Source organism: Tympanuchus pallidicinctus, unplaced genomic scaffold (genome assembly GCF_026119805.1).
Source record: "Tympanuchus pallidicinctus isolate F22 unplaced genomic scaffold, pur_lepc_1.0 scaffold3, whole genome shotgun sequence".
In the NCBI taxonomy this organism is placed as follows: Eukaryota; Metazoa; Chordata; class Aves; order Galliformes; family Phasianidae; genus Tympanuchus; species Tympanuchus pallidicinctus.
Genome location: NW_026294747.1, coordinates 55,528,750 through 55,551,136, shown reverse-complemented (window position 1 = coordinate 55,551,136; position 22,387 = coordinate 55,528,750). Strand labels below are relative to the sequence as shown.

At 49.4% G+C, this 22,387-nt stretch overlaps 1 protein-coding gene across 4 annotated transcripts in view; it reads left to right on the top strand.

Annotated features, from left to right (window-relative positions):
- SAMD4A (sterile alpha motif domain containing 4A) overlaps positions 1-22,387 on the top strand; it is a 65,649-nt gene that overhangs the window by 18,130 nt on the left and 25,132 nt on the right. The window lies entirely within an intron of this gene.

Below are 22,387 nucleotides of genomic sequence, written 5' to 3'. Positions count from 1 at the left end.
CCAACCTGAACCAGAAGCACCGGGTCCATGACACAATGGCAGAAGCACTGACCCTCCAGGAGGAGGTTTGGCGCTGCTCAGCTTCAGGTTTCCTGTTTCAGTCCGAGATCCCGTGCTGTACAATCAGCATCATCAAGTGGGCTACATCCGAGAGGCTGCGGACGCCGGTAATAAATCCAACTGGGCTTTCATCTTGTCATTTGAAATGCCCTTTGTGGTGTTTTTCTGTTTTCTAACTTCCTTGGTAGGACAGTGGTTAGATCTGGATATATCCGAGGCGTTAACCATGTCTGCCTGTCTCTGTCTTCCCATCCAAAGATAACAAGAGCTGCAGGGCCAGCCCTTCCCCCAGAGCTGCAGGGCTCGTGTTGCTTTTCGTTGCATATTTTGGCAGCGAGAAAATAGCCTTGAAGTACAGTAAGAGACAGAAATATGCCAGAGCATCAGGAAGCAAACCGGTCTCTTTAAGGGTAGAGTAAAAGAACACAAAGATATTTTTTTTCTCCCCTTCTAAAGGTGTTAGGAACAAATAACCATCCCTGGAGGTGGTCCAGAACTGTGGAGATGTGGCACTGAGGGATGTGGACAGTGGGCATGGTGGGGTGGGCTGGGGTTGGGGATCTTGGGGATCTGTTCCAATCTGAATGGTTCATGCTCCCAGTCGGTTATCCAAAATCCACTCCTGTACCCTCAGCTGGTTTATATAGAATCCTAGAATGGCCTGGGTTGCAAAGGAGCACAGTGCTCACCCAGTTCCAGCCCCCTGCTGTGTGCAGGGTCTCCAACCAGCAGCCCAGGCTGCCCAGAGCCACATCCAGTCTGGCCTTGAATGCCTGCAGGGATGGGGCATCCACAGCCTCCTTGTGCAGGCTGCAGTGTGTTTATATTCCCCTTCTGTGCCTGTTTTTATCAGGGTGGGCTCAGCAGAAGTGTGGAAGAGGTGTTTTTAGACCTGATGGAGTCACTCCACCATGAGCACAGAGATTTAAAAGCTACCACAAAAACCCAACCCTGCACTCTTGCCGGTTGTCACCTGGTACTGAGGGCTCCCACACTCCCTGCAAACCTGGATGAGCCTCTCCAAGCACTAGCAGTGTTTCCCTGGGGTTAATCCAGAACTCTGGCTATGAAGAATGTGAATTGCACCAGCATAGAAGAGTTGGTTTGCTGTTTTTTAGCAGCTATTTGGTTTTTGCTATGGCTCCTCCCATCACTGTGGCCCCATGGTGGTGGCAGTAAGACCTGAAGGGAAGAGGAGCAATTCTGAAAGCAACCAAGAGACTGCAGCAGTAGTAATAGTACTAATAACGAAGCTCTGATTTAAACAAGGCCTCGGTAGTTTGGAGGAGAAAAGGACCAGAGGCAGAGAAGGAATATGTGATGTGCCAGCAATGTCTTCAGCAAAAATGTAATGAATTATTCTAGACCTGGAAGTGCAAGCGCTGTGTGTGCTGCAGAGCTGCAGCAGCACTCCTGGTATGGGGGGTGGTGTTGGATTGAAGAGCAAAGGAAGGGATGTGCTCATTTTTAGGCAACTCACCAAAAGAAAAAAAAGTAGAAATACAAAAATGAATTTCAAATAAAGTAATTGGAAATTAATTGAAATTTAATTTTAATTAGGTGCCTGAAATTGGATCGTCTGGGTCCCTGGGGTATGTCCTGTCACCATCTCTTCCTTTTTTCTTTCCCTCTGTAAGGAAAATACCAATTAATTTTATGAAAATGCTTTAAATAACTGAATGCCTGCTACCTGTTGACTGCTGCCATTTCCTTCCATCACTCCAAGCTCCAAAAAAGACACATTCTGCTCGGGAAGTCTGAGCAGTGGTGTTATTTATAGCTGAGTTGCTTGGACCTGGATAAACCTTGGCTTTACTTGCAGCACTACTGCTGCTCAGTGTGGGCAGGGATGCTGCAGGACCTTGTGGTGTTCCCCTAGGCTGGCTCCATCCCTACCCAGAGCCCTGTCCTGCACCGTGCAGGGGCTGCCCTTGGCTGCTGAGTGCTCTGCTTTCAGGTGGGTTGCAGCCAATTCAGCCTTCATCTGTAAGCATATAGTAGCATAGAACCGTTTGAGTTGGAAGAGACTTTTAAAGGCCCTGTGGTCCAACTTCCCTGCAATGCACAGGGGCACCCACAGCTCCATCAGTGCTCAGAGCCCATCTCCTGACCTTGGCTGTCTGCAGGAATGGAGCACTACCACCTTTCTGGGCAGCCTGTGCAGTGCTTCACCACCTTTATTGTGAATCGTCACCCTTCTTTGATCAGAGGAGGACAAAGTGCAGGACGTGGTGTACAGCACTGCAGTGTATGGGCTTGTCTCTATCCCAGACAGAGCCCCTGCTGCTGTGGGTGCGGGGAAGATGGGTGTCCTGGGGCACTCCTGCACCTTCAGGATGTGGTTACAGGGTGTGAACCCCACCAGGACTCAGAGAAACCCCCACTGGTGCTTCGTTACCAGCACACAGCTCAGAAATCCTCCCTGCAAGCATCTCCTTAGATGTGCAGGGTGAGGCAGTGCCCCCAAGGAGCTGACAGGAGCCCTTCAGCATTAGGAGGGGCACTAACGTGTGTTTAGCTGCTTCTTACTCATTCTGCCTCTTTCCACGTTTCGGCTCCGAAGTGAAATCATCCCTCAGCATTGAACTAATGGAAACTTGCTGGAGGTGCCAAGAGAGGTTCTGCTGCCTCTGAAACTGTTTTTCCAAAGCGCTGGAAAACGCCGTGCTCTGTTTGCAGGGTGGGACAGCAATGTTCAGACCACAGCGGGTACCATGGGATGCTCAGAGATAAGGCAGAGCCCCCCATGTTGTATCACAGCAAGAAAGGAGGCTGCTCTTTTTGTCACACTAGGTGTGTAGCATGCTTGCAAAGCCTCCGGAGCTCCATTGTGCTGCCTGTGTACGTAACCACTGTGTGCCCTTCTCCACTAGTCTTCACTGCTAATGGTCAAAGGCTTGGAGGTTTTCCAACCTGTGCCACGAGGAGTTTTTACCATATAAAAAAAGAATTACAGGTGCCAATAATGCTTAATTGTTTTCCAATTCAATTAAGCTCTGGCAGAGGAGTTTACGTTTACACCGAATGTCAGTGGGGCATCATGCATGTCCTCCGGTGCTGCCTCCAGGATTTCGTTTTTCATTTCAATTCAAGCCTTGAGTACGAGAGCCTGATGAGGGAAAATCACGCAGCAGAACATTTGCTTGTGGTTTCTCTCTTCTTTCCCTCCCTTTCCCTGTGCGTGCCTGTAGGAGAGGGAGTGCGGGTGGAATGGGAGGGGGGAGGCTCGAGCCCACATTTTCCAGCAGGGAGCTGCCGGGCTCGGCACGCCTGATGTGCCTGCTGCTTGCTGGGGTGCTGAGGGGGTGGTGGGATTGCTCCGAGTTGAGTTTATAGGCGTCCAGCCACCCCTTTGTAGGCAGCAGAATCTCGAGATGTGCATCTCCTCGTGCCTCCTTTTGATGCAGCCCCCAGTTCTCCCTCCCCCATCACCTCTGTTGTGCATTCGCTGATCCCGAGTGGGTGCAGAGCTTGGGGGGGGGGAGGCTGTGGGGGCTGGGGGCACTGCTCCCACCTGGGGGCTGACAGAGGTTCCTCACGCTGCAGGGCGGATGGTACCGCACTGTGGGAGATGAAAGGAAGGGCTGCTTATCTAATTACCCCAAAGGATAATTATAGCAAGGAGCAGGAGTTGAAGGAATGAACTCTCTGGGCCTGACTCATCCCCTTTGCTCCTCTCTGGCAGCACCGAGAGCAAAGTGGGTGGGAATGTCCCTGGAGATGCTTCCCACGTCCGACGGCATCCTTGGATGCGATGGCTTTGTCCAGCAGCACTGGGGCCACACGGGGATCCGGCCAGTGCTGCTGAGCGCGGGGCTGCCTGGCGTTTGGTGGAGCCCCAGAAAAGCAAGGAGGCAGCCTGCTTTGCCCACATGCAGCACTTGGGTTTCAGTATTTTCAGGCCAAAGGGAGCCAGAGGGTTTGTCTGGCGTGACCTCTTGCATAACACAGGGCTGGAGCCTTCCACTCGGTAATTCCTGAGTCATGTCCCGGGCGTGTTTGAATTGGGCCATGTGCACCTAATTAGGGCAGAGCCTTGTTCCAAGGAGCTCGGTCTTGAATGAATGCAGCTCAAAGGTGTGCTCCTTATATAAGGCACCGATGTCCATCCTCAGCAGCCAGAGAGCCTCCAGTAAGACATACCCCATCACCCATCCCATCACCTTCTACTTCCCATTTCACTCACCCACATCTGCATTTTTCAGGACCTCTCCCCCCACCTCATTAACCAGCGAAGGGATGGAAATGTCACATCCCACCCCCCAGCCGGTTTCCGTTGCCGTGCTGTGTAAATGGGTCGCAGTGATGTACCAGTGAAAGAATGCAGCTAACCGCTGTCGGTTGGGATCTTCTCTCGTCCTACGGAAACTCCGCATTCTTCGGCCAGCTTGTGGCATGCCAGCACATTCCTGCTCCATGAGGTGGAAGCAATCCTGGTAGTGTGAGCTGTGATTTCTGTGACTGGGGTGGGGAAGCGCCGCTTTAAAAATACTTTTAATTATATTCTTTCTCGGCAACACATCAGCGCCGTTTTTAGCCCATTACGAACGCTGCCTTTTTTCTCCTAAATCACGCCTATTATCTGATTGACCTACTTCTTATTTGATGGCTGTTGTTTTTTGGGGGTTTTTTTCCTTATTTTTTTTCTGCCATCACGGAATGTTCTATTTTCAGACACTTAAAGCCCTTAAAGGAGAAGGAAAATAAGGAACTCTGTGTCATAGAATGGTTTGTGTTGGAAGGGACCCACTGGTCCCACTCCCCTGCAGTGAACAGGGATACCCACAGCTCCATCAGTGCTCACAGCCCATCCTCTGCCCTTGGGTGTCTACAGGGATGGAGCACCACCTCTGTGGACAACCTGTGCCAATTGGAGATGGTTGGCTGCAGAGCAACCTGCTTTTGTTTGTATGATGATGAGGCTTGAGGGAGAATGGAAGCATCCCAGTTGTGTGTCCTTGTGGTGTTTTAATGAGGTTTCCATGCAGGATCCTGCTGAATTCCAGGCTGGATGTGGCTTTGGGCCGCCTTGTCTGGTGGTTGGCAACCCTGCACATACCAGGGGGTTGAAACTCAATGATCATTGTAGTCCCTTCCAACCCAGGCCATTCCATGATTCTGTGATTCTATGATTCTATGAAAGCAGTCAGTGTGACACAGGAGGTTGGGACCTCCTTACTGGGGACAAAGAAATGAATGTGAGGTGTTTGTGCTGACCGTGGATGAATCTGCACCAGCTCTTTGTTAGCCTGAAGAGCACCTGGGAGAAACAATCCTGGCATCCTGTGTTAGAGGATGCTTAGGGAAAGCGCTCTGTTTAGTTTACCCAGGAGGGTGCAAAGAATTGATCCAGCCATGTATAAATACCTTTGCAGGCAGTTTGATCCGTGCATGAGAGCTGTATTGAAGCGGATAGAAAAGCGGGGATCCCACGGGCATAAAGCACTCATTACTCCAAATGCAGCAAGTTGTGTAATTGATCACCAGCCAGCCCTCCACAGCCATTATACCAGCTCCCTTACGAATCTGTCAATAATCTCCTAATGTTTTTTCTTTAAACCTTAGTGGGAGATGTCTCTCCCCATGCCTGATATGTTTCTTGCTACGCCTCCAGCCTTGCCTCCGGTTGCACGTTCTAAAAATCCCAGTTCACCTTTGGAAGGAAGGCCCTGCCAAGGGCAGGAGGGTTCTCTGTTAGTGACTGTGACCCATCTCAGCCTTTTTTCCAGGATTTTCCCCATCAGACCTGGTCCTGAGTACCTCCAAGGATGGGGCACCTACAGCTTCTTTGGGCAGCTTGGAGAGGCACTGGAACAGGCTGCCCAAAGAAGCTGTGGGTGCCTCACCCTGGAGGTGCCCAAGGCCATGGATGGAGCCACGGGCAGCATGAGCTCCTGGGGGCAACCAGCCCATGGCATGGTTGGAATTGAATGATCTTTAAGGCCCTTCCAACCCAAGCCCACATAGCAGTGCCAAGAGCCACTCTCGTTGCTCCACCTGATGCTGCGCAGAGTGGAAAAATAAAACAAAGAAACACGTTGGCATCAGGCTCGTCCCGCTCTCTATTCTTGGCCTGTTGTGATACCAAGAGTGTATTTTTAGGTCTGCAGTCATGTGTTTGCTGTGCCTCCCTCCCATCCTGCCAGTCTCCAACCCTAAACAGCTGCAAAAGAAAAGAAATCTTAAGGGGCTCCAAGCAACCTGTTGGGCTTTTGATTGATCTGAGAAAACAAAGAATCCCATTGGTAGTGATGCAGCCTGTAGTGGTAAACAAAAGATACATTGCAGTACCAGTGTGCCCAGTTTTCAGATGTTCAGAATGATCTTTTCTTAGGAAACTTGCCTCATTGTCCAAACACTTGTATAACTAGAGAGGTAATAGCCTCAACTTGCACCAGGGGAGGTTCAGGTTGGATATTAGGAACAATTTATTCTCAGAAGGAATGGTGATGTGTTGAAACAGGCTGCCCAGAGAGTGGTGGGGTCACCATCCCTGGAGGTGATCCAGAGCAGTGGAGATGTGGCACGGTGGGCATGGTTGGGCTTGGGGATCTTGGAGGTCCCTTCCGACCTTAATGAATTTGTGGTTTTACATATATATATATATATTTATATATGTGTGCTCAGATTTCTTCCCTCATTGAACACATGGATGCTGTGATGATGGGTGCCCTATGCTTCCCGTGTAGGCTCTCACCTGCGCAGGGACGAAGATCTGAAGGGAAGGCAGCATGATGGGATAGCTATAAGGCAGAATATATCCACTCAGAGTGATGGAAAATCATTCACAAATCACTGGGGGATAGCACATACTCCTGAGGAGCTGCTCTAGACAGGTTTTGTACATGCCAGACAGATAGATTGGAGTGTAACATTTACTCAGGAATAAGAAATGGAAAAACCTCACCCCAACCTTTTAATACCAACTCCTCTAAATTACATTTTTATTGACTTGTTTAAAATACAATGCAGGCGAAATCTGTTTCTCAAGAGTGACTTATGCTGGAGTTAAAAAACAGAAAGCAACTCTTGTCTGCCAGCCAAGCAAAACTTGGATTGGCTATTAGAACCAGGGTTTTGTTGGCTAGCATTGCGTCTGATTACACGAAAATGTGGGAGCTAATGCTTTCTAAAGCTATTTTTCCAGGCTTTCAGATGTTGGGTCGTATCACCTACTGTATTTGATCAGCAAGACTTCCATTCTCACCAGCCCTAATCAAACCCGCGTGTCTCAGGAAGCGCAAGAAAAGCACTTTTTTGCTCTGAGTATTTATTTCTAAGTAAGCATAGCTGTCATCTTAGACAAAAGATCTGTAAAACCATTTTGTTGAAGTGCAAAGGAGATGGATAAACTTGATGGTGAGGTAGTGTTGTGCAGACTGGTGGAAAGAGCCTGGAGATGCTCTGTCTCCACTAGACACACTTGTCTGTTCTGCTTGTAAATTCTTTCTATAAAGAAGATTGCCCAGCTCCTTGTGTCAGTGCTTTGGGGTCCTTACTGCGAGCAGATTTTCCCTGTTTGATAAACTAATGCTTCTTCCATTGTGAGTCCTCATGTTCTGCCAGAAGCTAAGGGCAATAGGTCTTCAACAGAACAAGTGGTAATGGCCTTAAGTTGCACCAGGGGAGATTCAGGTTGAGTATTAGGAGACATTTCTTCTCAGAAGGAGTGGTGATGTGTTGAAACAGGTTGCCCAGGGAGTGGTGGGATCACTGTCCCTGGAGGTGCTCAGGAAACGACGTGGTATAATGGTGTGGTGGTGATGGGTTGATGGGTGGACTGGGTGGTCTTGGTGGTCCTTCCAAACTTAATGATTCTATGATTGTAACTTTTCCTTCCGAAATGACTGCTGATCTCTGGGGCTTGGGTTTCTGAAAGACGTCTGTGGCTGCAGATGGGAGACAAAGGGAGCTGGATTTGTGTCTTGACTGGAGATAGTTCTATGGGAATTGTGTGGGAGCTGTGAGGGAGTATTATAGCTGCTTTAGATGTTGATTGATAGAGGTGGTGTTTTGCAGTGCTGCTCCTCAGGTTGCGAAGGACTCTTCTGAGAAGCATGCAGAGTTAACTTTCTGTTCTATAAGGACTTCACAGGGAGATCCTTAAGGAAAAAGGTTTTTATGATACAAGCAGTGAGGCCCTGGCACAGATTGCTCAGAGATGATGGGCTCTGAGCACTGATGGAGCTGTGGGTATCTCCATGCCTTGCAATCCAAAGAGATGGCTTTTTGCCTTTATGGCCTCACCCCATGTGCAGGAAAGGTGCCAGGGGCACAGCCACAAAGCATGTAGAACAGGCCTGGAAGAAATGGCAAAATGTCTGCTCCAAGTCATGCACTGGATGATTAGATGCAACTTACTAGCGTGGCCTCCTACATGGTTTTCCCCCAAAAGTTGTTTAGGAGCATCATAGAGTCATAGAATGGCCTGGGTTGCAAAGGAGCACAGTGCTCACCCAGCTCCAACCCCCTGCTGTGTGCAGGTCGCCAACCAGCAGCCCAGGCTGCCCAGAGCCACATCCAGCCTGGCCTTGAATGCCTGCAGGGATGGGGCATCCACAGCCTCCTTGGGCAACCTGTGCCAGTGCCTCACCCTGCAGTGTGAAAGGCTGGGAGATGTGGGGGAGGAATGGCACAGTGAAGCCTTGGGGAGTCCTCAGCTCTGCCATAGGTGTGCTGCTTTGTCCCCTGTTTGCAGAAGTGGCTGCTAATGGAAAGCCTTTAGGAGAAAGGGGTTGTGTTGCAGATGAATAATGTAGTAAGTCTGAATAAGCAGTGTTTCTATAGGAAGCACTTGGAAAGATGTTTTATCTACAGAAGCGAGGATGCTTCATTAATCTCAGCGAATAATGCCAGGCCATAAATTATCTTCATAATAGACGTATTTACATTATGAAAAGTAACTGTGCTTAGTCTTAGATGAAGGAAATTCAAAGGAAAAGAATTAAAGAAAATTGCTGGGCCTTGCAGGGAGGTTGCTTTGCTTTCAGCATCAGAAAATATTGAGAAGAGTCTCCTGATAACAGGAGGAGATGGGTGATAATGCAGAGGAGTGTGCCCCACATCCTGAAGCTTCCCTACACATCACATTAGGGAGGCTGGAGACAGGGAGGACCCAAGCAGCTGCAGGAATTCCTCTGAGCTGGGAAGCTTCAGCCTCCCACGGCTCTGCCAACACAGGTGCTGCAGAAGCAGCGATGAGCAGGAGGAGGATTCTGTTGGACTCAGGCAACACAGCAAAACTGTCTGCGTCCCCATGGGGTGCAGTTCTATCCCGTCTGTCCAGATTGTGAAACACTGCAGGTATTCAGCAGTCAGATCTCCCTGCAGCCCAGTACGTGGCTGCCTGAGGCTGTGGCACTCTCCCTGGGTCTGCTGCAGCTTCCACTCCCACCAGCTTTATCAGCACAGCTCCTTTCCTTCCACAGTTCACGCTTTGGGCATCACAGGAGCTGCTAGCTCACAGCAATTGATTGGAGATGTGTGGATTTATCCATTGAGAAACCCCAGAGAATGTTAGTGCGGAGCAGCGTGGGCTCAATCTCTCCGTGGGGGTTATTGCAATGCACTGCTGCTGCAGAGGGGATGCATGGAATGCAGGATGCATGGAAGGTGATTTTCCTGTGCAGGAAAGAAAACAACACTTGTCTTCCATTTGGTTGGATGTTTTGTCCCAAATACTGCGATATTTGGTCAAGAGAAAGAAAAGGGAAGAAGAGGAATGATTTCATTGACTGTTTAGAAACTTTTCAGCCCTGGGTCGGGGCAGTCCCACGCATGAATGCAGGCTGAGTAAGCAGTAGATGGAGAGAAGCTCTTGGGACTGTTGGTGGACAAAAAAACTGTGTGTGATCCAGCAGTGGGAACAGTGGGTTCCTGGATAGTCTGATCTCATGGTTGGCAGCCCTTGCCTATGGCAAGGGGCTTGGAACAGCATGATTTTTGAGATCTCTTCCAATCCAAGCCATTCTAGGATGACAAGTACGAGGATGTAACATATATCTGCTGTGAACATGCTCAATGCTGTTCTGGGGACTTCCATGGGCAGCATGTGGTGGGGAAGGGGAGTCCTTGGGTATTCAGCACTGTACAAAGCCAAAGCAAGCAGCTGAGCAGCAGGGCCATGTAATTGCAAGGGCATCAATGCTGCTCATTAAGGTAAATGCTCATGCAGACCCATGCATCTCATGTTCAGATTGAGGTGAGCAGCGGTTTCACAAGGAGATGCCAGAGAGGTGCTGGACTCACCAGCCCTGGAGGTGTTCAGGGAACATTTAGATGTTCTGTTGAGGGATATGGTTTAGTGAGAGCTGCTGGTGCATGGTTGGACTGGATGATCCCGGAGGTCTTTTCTATCCTTGGTGATTCTGTGATTCCCCACACTCCTGCAGGGCAGAACTGTGGCCAGGGCTTGGTTCTTATACCTCCAGCATTGCAAGGAGGTTTTTGTTGTAAAATCACAGGTGTGTTTTCCATGGAGAGTACTGTAAAGGTTGTGCTTTGAGGAGCCTGGCAGCAGAGCAAGCTCTAGCAGGGTCTTTAGGGTCTGAATCTTCAGTGCACTGGGGTGCTGCCAGTGGATGGATGTCAACTCAAGGTGCTCCCAATGGACTGTGTTGCGTCGTGCTGATTTCCAGCAATAAAAATGGGTTCAAATCTGAGAAGCAGGCCAAACCTCAGACTGAAACACATGGTGGTGATGGATTGGCAGTTGGACTTGGTGGCCTTTCCCAACCGTAATGATTCTGTGATTGCACGATTTGGTTGTGTAGCTGAGTAAAACTTTCCTTGAAACTCCTTTTTCGTCAGGCTCTGTTTCCTCTTAATATGTGGAAATTGCATTATTGGCCGGTGCGCTTCCAGCATTCACTTTATTTTTAACATTTCCATGTCCGCTGTGTGACGGGAAGCAACAGCAGTGGCCTGTGAGCATCCAAAGATAGGAACGAGTTTGTTTTATCTTTCCTATGGCCGCGCTGAATTTTGCTGTGCACGTCTTGGCCGGGCTCCAGGAGAGTGAACCAAGCCCACCAGATTGAGAAGAATTGAATAATGACCGCCTTGCAGTGGTGATGTGGGGAGGAACAAAAAAGTGCTTTGAAGATAATGACAGCCCATGCTTTGAGGAGTGCCAGCCTTGCAGAGCGTGCTGCTCGTTAGCACGCCGTGATTAGAGGACGGGATGAGCAACGCAGTGTGCGACGATGCCCGATTTGGATTTCCTTTAAAGAGGGAGTGGCGAAAGGCAGGGCACAGACAGAAATAACCGAGCATCTCCCCGGCAGATGGTCCCATTCCCAAACCTAAAATTACACGGGATGAGGATGAAAGGAATTAGCATCTGGTGGCGAGGGGAGGGCAGTGTCCCTTCGCCTGGGGCTGACCAGATGGCCCCAGCTCTACCGATGGCTCCCTATGGGTGTTTCCAACCTTTCTCCACTTGCAGACCTCTGGATATTTATATTTTTCTCCCTCCAGGGGAGGTGCAGATTCCTGCAGAGCAAATGCAGGCTTGCTGGCAGGAGTCTCGCTTCTCCTGGTTCCCTTTTATGGACCTTCGTCTCCCTACTCCTCACTGCAGGACCGGGTTGGGATCCAGCCGGGTACGAAACCCCTTGTGGACCAGCACCCAGGACATCACCGAGTGCCCTGACGCTCCTTCCATTATCCCAGCTGAAACCATGTGTGGCCTCACCGGATGCTGGGTGTGCAGTGGGTGCACACTTGCTGTGCCCTGGAGCATTATTTTGGGTTGCCAATGCTCATTTTAAGGACTTCTTTCAGCTGGAGCAGGAAGAGCCTTCTGGAGAGCCTTCAGCATCAGTAGCCCAGTGATACGATGGATGTCCCGTCCCTGGAGACATCAGACTGGATGGGGCTCTGAGCACCTGGTGGAGCTGTGGGTGTCTCTGTGTGTTGTCGGGGGGTTGCACTGGATGCCCTTTAAAGGTCCCTTCCAACTCAGACAGCTCTGCAGTTCTATGAAAATAATCTTTTTGAGTTGATTGACCCCACTGTTACTTGTAGCTGTTAATGGTAGTGCTGGGGGGCCCCATGCGCCCCATCCCCAGAGCACTGCAGGAGCGTCAGGCAGCGTGCAAAAAGCAATCGTGTTTCAAAGCAAGGGAACACCCAAGAGCTAAGATTTACCATGTGCATAGGGGGATGCTGGCAGCGCCTGGACCCTCTCCAGCATTTGTAAATGTGAATTACACAACATCGCAGCGCTCTGCAAAGGCCGGGGCAGAAATCTCTGCAAGAAGCCACTGGGAGAAGCGGGGCTTCGCCTTCCTACGTCGCCACGTTTTATTTTGATTTCACTTTTGAGCTAGTCAGAGAGCGGCCTGCCAGAGCCCAGAGCCGACAGGCCATGCCGACGGATGGCGTGAGGTGCCGGGGGGAAGGAGGGGAGAACGGGGATGTTCTCACCCTGCTCTGCTTCCTTCCTTAGTGTTTCCTATTAAGCCGAGGGAGCCGCGCTGATGCGGCCGCTTTTTTCACTGCCTTCCAAGCTGGAATTGAATGGTGGATGATTTCATCGCGGCCTTTTTATGTCGAAGCCAGCGGCCTGCGTCATGCAGCGGCGAATTCAGGCAGATTTTATTTGCATGTGAGTCATTGAGCTTTTCCAGCTGAATGTCACCGAGTTGGAATTTTTTGGGCTGATTTTGTTGTTGTTTTCATCTCTTGGTGTTTTTCCACCCGCCTCTGTTGCTGCCCCACGCTCCCTTCACCCCCCAAAAAGAAGAGGAAAAAGCTAAAAGAGCCCAGAGCTGGGGTTTGAGTTGGCAGAGTCGAAGGATGGGATTATGAATGTTCAGTGGGGGGGTGGGGGGGGGAGAGAGAAAAAGGATGCTTTATGTCGCTCCCCGGGCCGGCGCAAAGCCAAGCCAAATGGAGGGCTCTAATTTGGGAGTGGTGTTATTGCAGGTCAGAGGGAGTCAGTTGCAGGCTAAATTGGGAGAGCTGTCACATGCAGTAGCTGCAAATGCTGACGGTCACGTGGAACACACGGCCCCTCGTACAACTCGCTTGGATTTTGTTGACAACGCTGAAGTGAAGAAGAAAATCTCTTTCTTTTCCCTCAAAAGATGTGCTGGGTCGCACAGCCCTCCGCCTCGCTGCCCGCTCGCCCCGGCCCTCGCTGCCCTTTGCACAGAGAAGTTTATAAATAGAGCAACTCCTCCATTATGTGCAGCTCCAGTCTCTTTATTTTTACACTGGAATCTGTTCAATGATTAACAGTTGAAACCATGTGCTGTATATCAATACCTTACATACTCTTCATAACTTATTTTTAGTATTTTCCCCCTTCTAAATCCTTTATCCATGTTAGGCAACACAGTTATGACATCCAGATAATATTTTTTTTATAGCCTTTGAAGAAACTTATCTGCATTTCAATTGAGCTTTTGCTAAAAGGCTTTTTGCAATTGAAATGAAGAAGTCAGAGGAGTGCTTCCTCAGCGTGTGTGCTTTTGCCTGTAATCTCCCTGCTGAAAGTAATGAAGCTTTGGGTGTTTTTATGCATTGGGCTCAGAGAAGAGTTATGGAAGGCACAGAATCATAGAATCACAGAATTGTTCAGGTTGGAAAAGACCTTCAAGATCACCAAGTCCAACCCCAACCCAGCAGCACCATGTCCCCTGCCCCCCCAGCCACCTCTACCCTTTGTCACGTGCTTTGTTACGTTTGGCTTCCTATATCCTAAGAAATTCCACTCAAAACCTGGACAGGAGGACATGCAGAGGCACATGAGCAATGTAACCCCAAGGCAAGTAGAAGCAGTGAGCTCATCTACCATCTGCACCCCATGCTTCCCAAAGCAGCAAAACCCTCCAAGTTCTTCCGTTGCTGCAATCCCAAGCTGCAGGAGGCCACGGGGCAGCTGGAGGCACCCTTTTCCATTTGTGCTTTTAATCCTCACTGACCCATCCCAGCAGCCATCCGACCCAGCAGCAGGGATATCTTTGTCCCACTGCAGGGACGGCCATCTCGGTATTTCTGTCGTGGCATTGCATGCTCAGGATGTGCTGGATTCCCTCCTCTCTTCCACTTATGGCCCAGGAACAGCACTGAAACCACATTTTGGTGTCGTTGCTACCTTCCCTCGTCCCATACAGAATGTCCCCTTGCTTTTTCAGCTGCTTTCCTCCATCAGCAGATACAGTCATAGAATGGCTTGGGATGGGAGGGACCTCCAGTTCCAACCCCAATGCCATGGGCTGGTTGCTAGCCACTATATCAGGCACCAGATCAGTCTGCCCAGGGCCCCATCTTTGAACACCTCCAGGAATGGGTATCCATAGTTCTCTGGGCTTGGGAGCACGATGCCTCCAGTGCCCACGAGTTGCTCATGTGCTCCAGCAAATAAATAGAAACTGGCACTGTAAGGCCTTGTCTCCCTTGGCTGCCCAGGGAGGTGGTGGAGTCTCCTTCTCTGGAGATGTTCAAGACCTGCCTGGATGCCTACCTGTGCGACCTGCTATAGGGAACCTGCTTTGGCAGGGGGTTGGACTCGATGATCTCTGGAGGTCCCTTCCAACCCCTACAATTCTGTGATTCTGTGATTGTCTGGTGACGGGCTGCCTGCTTGAGCTTCAGCTGGGGTTTGCTTCTCCTCCAGCCTGAGCTGGGAAGTGTTTTGGGATCTCTGAGAGATATCGAAGACTGCAAGTGCTCGTGCCCGTGGCTCATTGCTACCCTACAGTGTATGGGGATGAGGCAAGGAATGCTTCAGAAACCACCAGGACATGTCTGGAGACTGCTGTTCTGTTTGAATCTCAAGCACATGAGTCTCTGATCCACTCCTGTTGGTCATTCCTTGCAGCGTGGTCTTTTTCCCATGCCCTGGTGAGCATCTGGCCTCCTCTTGGGCTTTGCATAAGAAGTGCAGAGGTGGTACCTTGGCCGGCTCTGAGCTCTGATTTCTGACACTGCATCATTTCCCACATTTTTCTGTCCAAGTCAGACAGAACTTGTGGGATTTTCACTCTTCAGCCTCGATTCACATCCGTTGGCACTGCTTCCATCTATGCTGTCACTGCTCAACAAGGTTGAGCCTTCTGGACCGCAGCTGATGAAATTCGGGATGCTAATTTGCCTTTCCCAGGTATTTCATTGCATTGAAACTGAATGCCATCGTTCATCAGATCTTTGAGGTCCCTTTAAACCCAAGCCATTCTGTGATTCTGTGATCAGCATGGTCTGGGTCCCTGTGGCACCTGTGGGGCTTTTGATGAGGTTTCCCAGCATGTTGTCTGAGCTGTGACTCAGTGAGATGCTCTCCACGTTGCAAAGCTCTGCACTGAATTAAAAATCATGTTGCTAGGGAGTATTATGATAATACGTGGTTTTATGCTCCATAGCAAAAATGTGCGACAGTTATGGCCTAGAAAACAAGCCCGTAAACTTCCCACCAGATGCATGGTGTGAAAATGGAGCAAACTGCAGCTTGGTATTTATTATGTTGTGGAAAAAGACTCATGCTCCCAGTGGATTTCCTGAAAGTCTGCTTTGGGTTGAAGACCCTGGTAGTGCTAGGAAATAGGTGCTAGGAAAAATCTTCATTCTTGTTGCTGTCTGCAGAAGCACACACCCATAATGCTTGTGCCATTCGATTCTCCAGTGCTAAAAGTACATTGGTTCTGGGCTTGTACGAATGGATTCACGAGAACTGGAGCTCTGGAAGGTCACTGTGTTTGGGGAGAAAGCAGTGTTAAAAGTGAAAATCTTTTTTCCTTCTACTCATTCTCCAGGACAGTGGAGCCAGGCTCTTCTGTCCCTGTAGCTCTGTGTGAATTAAGGGACATTTTGTGTAGGGATCTCCCAGTTCATTCTGCTGCTGAACAAAACAAGGAGTGTTTTGCTCCATCTGGGAGCATCCTTTGCAGTGATGTCTTCCATGCAAGAAAGGGAACATTCACTGTGAAGCAGACCATTGACAGGGCTGACGATGCTTTGGAGGGTTTGGTGTACTGCGTTTAAAAGGGCAAAGCTGGGCTCGTGTCATAGCCTCCAAAGAACTGGGGTTTTGTGGTTTGCTTTGGTTTGTTTTTGCCATAAGCTGCATGTCGTATGGCCAGCAGCACCTCAGAGTGGCTTGCAGAGAAGAGTTGGAAGAACTTGGCTGTTTTTCAAAATCGAAGTGCATTCAAGACACAGCAGCCAGCCCTGCGATGCTCTTCCATGCCCATCTACTTCTGCACCAGGGTACCTTCATTTCAGAGCTGCGGGGACCTGAACTTCAGCACAAAAAATATGGCTGATGATGGTCAGGGAGCTCTTTGGAGCTTGCAGCCCATCAGTGCCAGTGAGCCCATCCTGCTGCCTTGGAGATGGGTGCTAAAGAGTTTGCCTGTTGCATATGAAGCTATACTAAGGCTGATTGCTGTGATATTACTTCTTTTGGCTAGAGTTGCTTTCAGTGATTAAACTGACTCTGCTACGTTTCACAGATTGAAGGGATATCGTGTAGTTTACATGGAGGTCCTTAATCTCCTTCATTAAAGACAGTGAAGATCCTCCATCCTGAAGTCCTCTGTGCTTCTCTCAGCACTGAATCCTGGGCTACAGTCACAAACATTTGCTTTTGCTGCCTGGTTCTTGCCTTTGCTTTTCCAAGAACTGGTGTTGCCTGCACTGGGACTTCTCCAGCCCCCTCCATGCAGTGCCCATCGCTCTTGCTCCATTTTTATGGCATCTCCTCTTTCTTCCTCGTCATCCACCATGGCCTGTTCATCTCCCCTTCTGCTCTGAGCTTTTCTGCCAAATGAAAACAAAATGTTAGGAAAGTGCTCGATACATTTTTATCCCTGTTGAATGTGAGGTTGCTGTTGGCAGCACAGAGGAGCACCAGTGCCAAGAGGACGCATGGGTTGCAGAGCATAACCAACACATTTTCCATTGAGTCTGAAGTATGCTCTGGTTGGGGTGCTGGAGGATGGGTGCTGTATATGTGCTTTTCATGGCTGAAGGCGCAGATTGCTGTCTGTCCGTCCCCTTGTAGTGGGTGCTGATGGCAAAAGATCCATTTGTCCTTTGAGATCATCTGCATGGAAGACAACCAGGTAGAGGAAGGGGCAGTTTGGTAATTGCCTTGTTATGGTGCATTATAGAATGACAGAATCATTCAGGTTGGAAGAGACTTCAGGATCCCCAACTCCAATCCATCCCACCATGCCCGCTGCCCACGTCCCTCAGTGCCACATCTCCACCTTCTCTGAACACCTCCAGGGATGGTGACCCCACCACTCCCTGGGCAGCTGTGCCACTGTCTCATTACTTTTTTGGAGAAGAAATTCTTCCTAATATCCCACCTGAACCTTCCCTGGCACAGCTTGAGTCCATTACCTCTCATCCTATGGAATGAAGCAACTGCAGACCATTGGGTTTTATAGGTGTTGAGGTGGGCAGTCCAGCCCACAAGCCTTCCTGGTTTCTGCTTGTTTTGAGATCTCCTGACTTTTCCCATCTCCTTGCCAACATTTCTTACAGGAATAGAGCTTGCCCACCACTTCCCACATTTTTTCCCAAGACCTGCATAGGTGAGACCCTTGGTTTTGGTGAGACAAGGAGCAGGATTTGGGTTCACCATCTTCTCAAGCAAGAGCCGTGCTCACAGCTTGTATCTATCTGCTGCAATTGACAGGTCTGCAGAAATCTTCGTCGTCGAGATATATTTTTTTTAATTAGCATCAGTTGCCATAAAGCAAAGGCACATGCTGAAATACTTATTATTGGCCTCTCATGCAGGGGAAGGCTGCCAATTTTTAATGGTGGGGGTATTGATGTGTTCTGGAAGGGGTACAGAGAGGGTTTCCAGCAGGGTTCTCACTTGGTTTGCTTGAATGTTGCTCTTTTGATTGGGCCTTATGTAGGGAGAAAATGATGTAAATCCACTGAAACAACGTGCTGTGTCTTCTGGCCAAGATCTGACTTTCTTTTTTTGCTCTCTTGTTTTCAAACCACTCTGTGTAGGGTTGGGATTGGTCACTCTGTTCCACTCAAACTTAATACTAAGCCAAGTAACAGTTGATCAGTGTGGCCTCTGGAAGTCACAGAGCCAGCAGAGGCATTACGATGGTCTCAGGATTAATGAATGTGGAGTCACATCCTGCTAGAGATACAGCTTTTATCTTCTGTGGAAGTTAAGGGAAACAAGAATGGAAGGAGGCTTGAGCACAGGTTCACAAGTGTCTTGAGAAGATGCAGAACGTGAGATCTGCTTAAATCAGACTGCAGTTCATCCAGAAGCAAAAAAAATAAATAAAAAATAAAAAAAGATAAATTCAAGCTTAACTCATCAAAATCCAAATGGAAATCAAGGCAAGTGTTTGAGACACGTGGGAACAAATGGCCGTTAAGAATAGGGGTGCTGTTTGCCTCTTGGTGATGGCACTTCCCTGGAAGATGGCATGTGGCCAAGAGACTGTAGGGCTGTTAATACGTGTGCTGCTGGAGCTTTAGTGAAGCAGGAGAGGTCCAAGTGCTGTTTTTTATGCCAAAAAGAGTGGATGCTTCCACTGAGCTGTGCCCTGCAGCAGTGCCAGGGCCGCAGTGGTGATGCAGGAAACTGCAAACAATGGGAAGCTCTTCTGGGAATGTCGCTGAGGAAGAGTTTCTCTAGGTGGGCATTTTTTGCCCTTCCTGCACGCCTAGAAATAGCCATTATGTGCACCAGGGCAGCCAATTTCAGGCTCGCTCCAAGTAGATGCAGTGGTGTACCTGGGGTGTAGTCCATCCTCAGTTCAGTCCATCCCTAGGAGGGTTCGGTCCGTTGGGCTCCGTTCCTCCTGCAAGACCCCAGTGCTGGGGCACATCCCATGCAAGATCAGGGATCCCAGTATCAATTTTTGATAGAAACTCTGTTTTTAGTCCTTGGGTAGAGCTGGGAGCACTGATCCGTTTGGCCATTCCGGAGGTGTCCTGCTTAGTCAGTGCCCTTCAGATACATGGGGCTTACTAACTCTTAGTCATTTCTTGCTTGTGCAAATCATCTGAATGTGTTTTTGAGAACTTTTCGTGGAATATGTTGTTAAACTGAAAACAAGGGTATAATAAAGCAGTAATTTAGGAGTAATTCACTGACAACAGGAGCCCTTAAATGCACTGACTTACCATTGTGGAGCGATGATACCAAGCCTGCTATTTAAACATACTCTTTGTCATTCAGAAAATCCTTGGGCAGCTTTTAAAACACTTGCAGTCTTTAATTGTTGTCCTTGTTACTCATTATAGGCTGGTGTCTGGCTCATAAATCGCACATCATTCATCTTGCCCGCTTTGTCAAAGCCTCAGCTGACACATTTGTCTACTTCACTTGTGAAATGCGATAACTTGCGTACGACAATAGGAGCATAACCCAATTTCTGCCACAAAGCTCTCCCTTCTGCTTTCAAAATGAAAAGGTTTATCTTGGCTGGGGTTGTTGTTTTTTATTTTAAGCACTCAAGAGATATCATGCATTTCATTGTTCCTCGGAGACATCACCGCTAATGAGCAAATGCATCCCTGAGAGTGTGCTGGCAGCCTATCCTTCTGTGCAGGGTCACTGGTTTCCCACTTGAAGCTAGAAAGCTGCTTGCAAAAATTAGAATGGAGCAAACAAACAAACAAACAGGTATTGCGTACTTTGAGCTTTCTAAACACCATTGTTTTGATGGAGGAAAGCTGAAAGGACAAGAGTGCTCTCTCTGCTGTCTCCCCACTGCATCTGCTCATAAAGCAGCATGAGCTTCAGCCTTAATAGAAGGACCCAGTGATATGGGTGGAGGTCGGTGGCCCTGCATGTGGCAGGAGGGTTGGAGATTCATGATCCTTGAGGTCCCTTCCAGCCCTGGCCATTCTGTGATATCTGAGGCTGGCACCCTGTGCTTTGCTCCATGACAGGCATACCACTCTGGAAGGATAAATGAGACTGCAGTTTCACATGGCACCTTACGTGGCTTTGCAAATATCTGAATATCTTTTATATCCCTGGCATTCCTTCAAGCAACCAGAGTTTTTATTTTTGCCTCAGAGAGCATCAAGTGTTGTTGAAGCAGCATGTAGAGGAACTAATGAGGCTGTTATCTCATTAGTGTCCACACCTGTGACCTGTGAGCACTGCAAGCAGCATGTAGGGACTGGGAGAGCTGGCAGCTGGGACACAAGTTAAGTCCCACCTGATTGTGGGAGGCTGATTTTGGCAACAGCTCCTGCTGAGGTTGCCCACCCCTCATCCACAGCTCTGGGATAAGGTCTCCGTCCTTTAGGGCTTGTTATTTCAACCCTTAAAACCTCTTGGGTGCTCAAAGCAAGTGTCCCAAGCAGGAGCTCTGTCAGTGACTGGGTGTGTGGTCATCCTGTTGGCCTTGCAGCACAAATCTGCCTTCATCAGCTTTGTACAGTAAGTATTCAGCTTCATATTGCCTTTGCAAACTGTGGAACTGATGGAAAAGATAGCAAGGGCCAGAAGTGATGGTGATGAGGCTGGTCATAGGATCCTCAAAGAATGGCAGAATGGTTTAAGTTGGAGGGGACCTTAAAGATCATGGAGCTCCAACCCTCTGTGCTGGGGAGGGTTAACAGCCCAGAGCTTCAGGCACAGGAAAACTGCCTGGGCTGTTCTCACTGAGAAGGTTACCCCAAATAATCCCAAATTCCCTACTAGGATCTTCTGGAAGCAAAGGGCCTTTAACACTCTCCTTGCTTTTCTGTTTGTGTTTAATTACTCTGTGTGGAAAAGCAGAGCTGCACCAAAGTGTTTTGAGAGCAGGTCCCATGCAGAACACTCTTGGTAAGAGTAATGGTAAGATCTCTCTTGGCAGAGAGATCATGCTTAGATATCCCCCTAACAGTGGCCAGCTAGAAGAGTTCAGAACAGTGAATTATGACCCAAAACGTTACGTATCCACAGCAGAACGCACCCAGCCTCCTGCTACACTTGTGTATTCCCTACAAGTGTACTTAGGTTGAGTGTTGCTTTTCCAAATGCACTTCTTAAGCAGCAGAGCGTGCACATCTCCGCATGCACTGAGCACAAACATCTCGGTTCTGCTGCCAGAACCGGGGTTCCGTCCCACCCAAAGCTGCGTCACACGATGGTGAGCAGGGATGGGGAGGAGGCTGGGGCTGCAGGGAAGTGTGTGCCACTGCAGAAAGTTCCAGGGAGAGCCAGCAGCGCTTCCAGCAAGCCATCTAGTGGCTTCCTATTAAAACAGTTGCATGCCTGGAAATGGGAATGTGAAGCCAGAGTGCTGTTTGCTGCTGCTCACTGGTGTTTGTGTCGGGGAGCTGACATTAGGGTTTGTTTGTTTCATCTCTTTGAAAGGGGAGATAACAGCAGGACAAGGGGAAATGGTTTGAAGTTGAGGAAGGGAAGACTGAGGTTGGATGTCAGGGGGAAGTTGTGTGCTGTGAGAGTGGTGAGGTGCTGGAACAGCTGCCCAGAGAGGCTGTGGTGCCCTGTCCATCCCTGGAGGTGTTGAAGGCCAGGTTGGATGGGGCCCTGGGCAGCCTGGGCTGCTGTGAAATGTGGAGGTTGGTGGCCCTGCCTGTGGCAGGGGGTTGGAGCTTCGTGATCCTTGAGGTCCCTTCCAACCCGGGCCATTCTGTGATGATGTTAGCCGGATGCTGAGCGGTGCCTTTTTTAGGGTCGTGGTGTAATAAGATGTTGGAAGTGTTGGGTTGGTTGCTGCGCTTGGGTCTTCCCAAGCTGGTGGGCTGACCCTACAGGTGGACATCAAAATCTTCATTTCATGGATGTGTACATCAAATACATCTATCACATCACCCTATTGATAGATGAGAGGTTATGGCCCTCAAGTTGCTCCAAGGGAGGGTCAGCTTGGATATTAGGAAACAATTCTCTTAAACAGCAGTGATGCAGTGGCACAGCTGCCCAGGAGCGGTGGGGTCACCATCCCTGGAGGTGTTCCAGAGCCATGGAGTTGTGGCACTGAGGGACGGGGGCAGTGGGCACGGTGGGGTGGCTTGATGATTGGGCTTGGGGATCTTGGAAGTCTCTTCCAACCTAAATGATGCTATGATTTTATCACTAACAAAACTCCAAGTGGCATCACTGGGTCCAGGGCTCCTTGCTGAGCTCACCTCCCCTCTGACGGTGGGTCTCCACTCCTGACAACTCCCATATGGTTTTCTGATGAGCCGTGTGCCCACATGGCAGCTGTTCCACCTGAGTGCGTCTCTCTGCGTTGCTGGCGAGGAAGCTGTGTGCAGCAATGTCTGATGAACATCAAGACATACGGTGCTTGCTGCTGCTCCAGCTATTCGCAGGCCAGTTACTCTGTCGCAGAGGGAAATTAAATTGTTCTTGACAAATCTG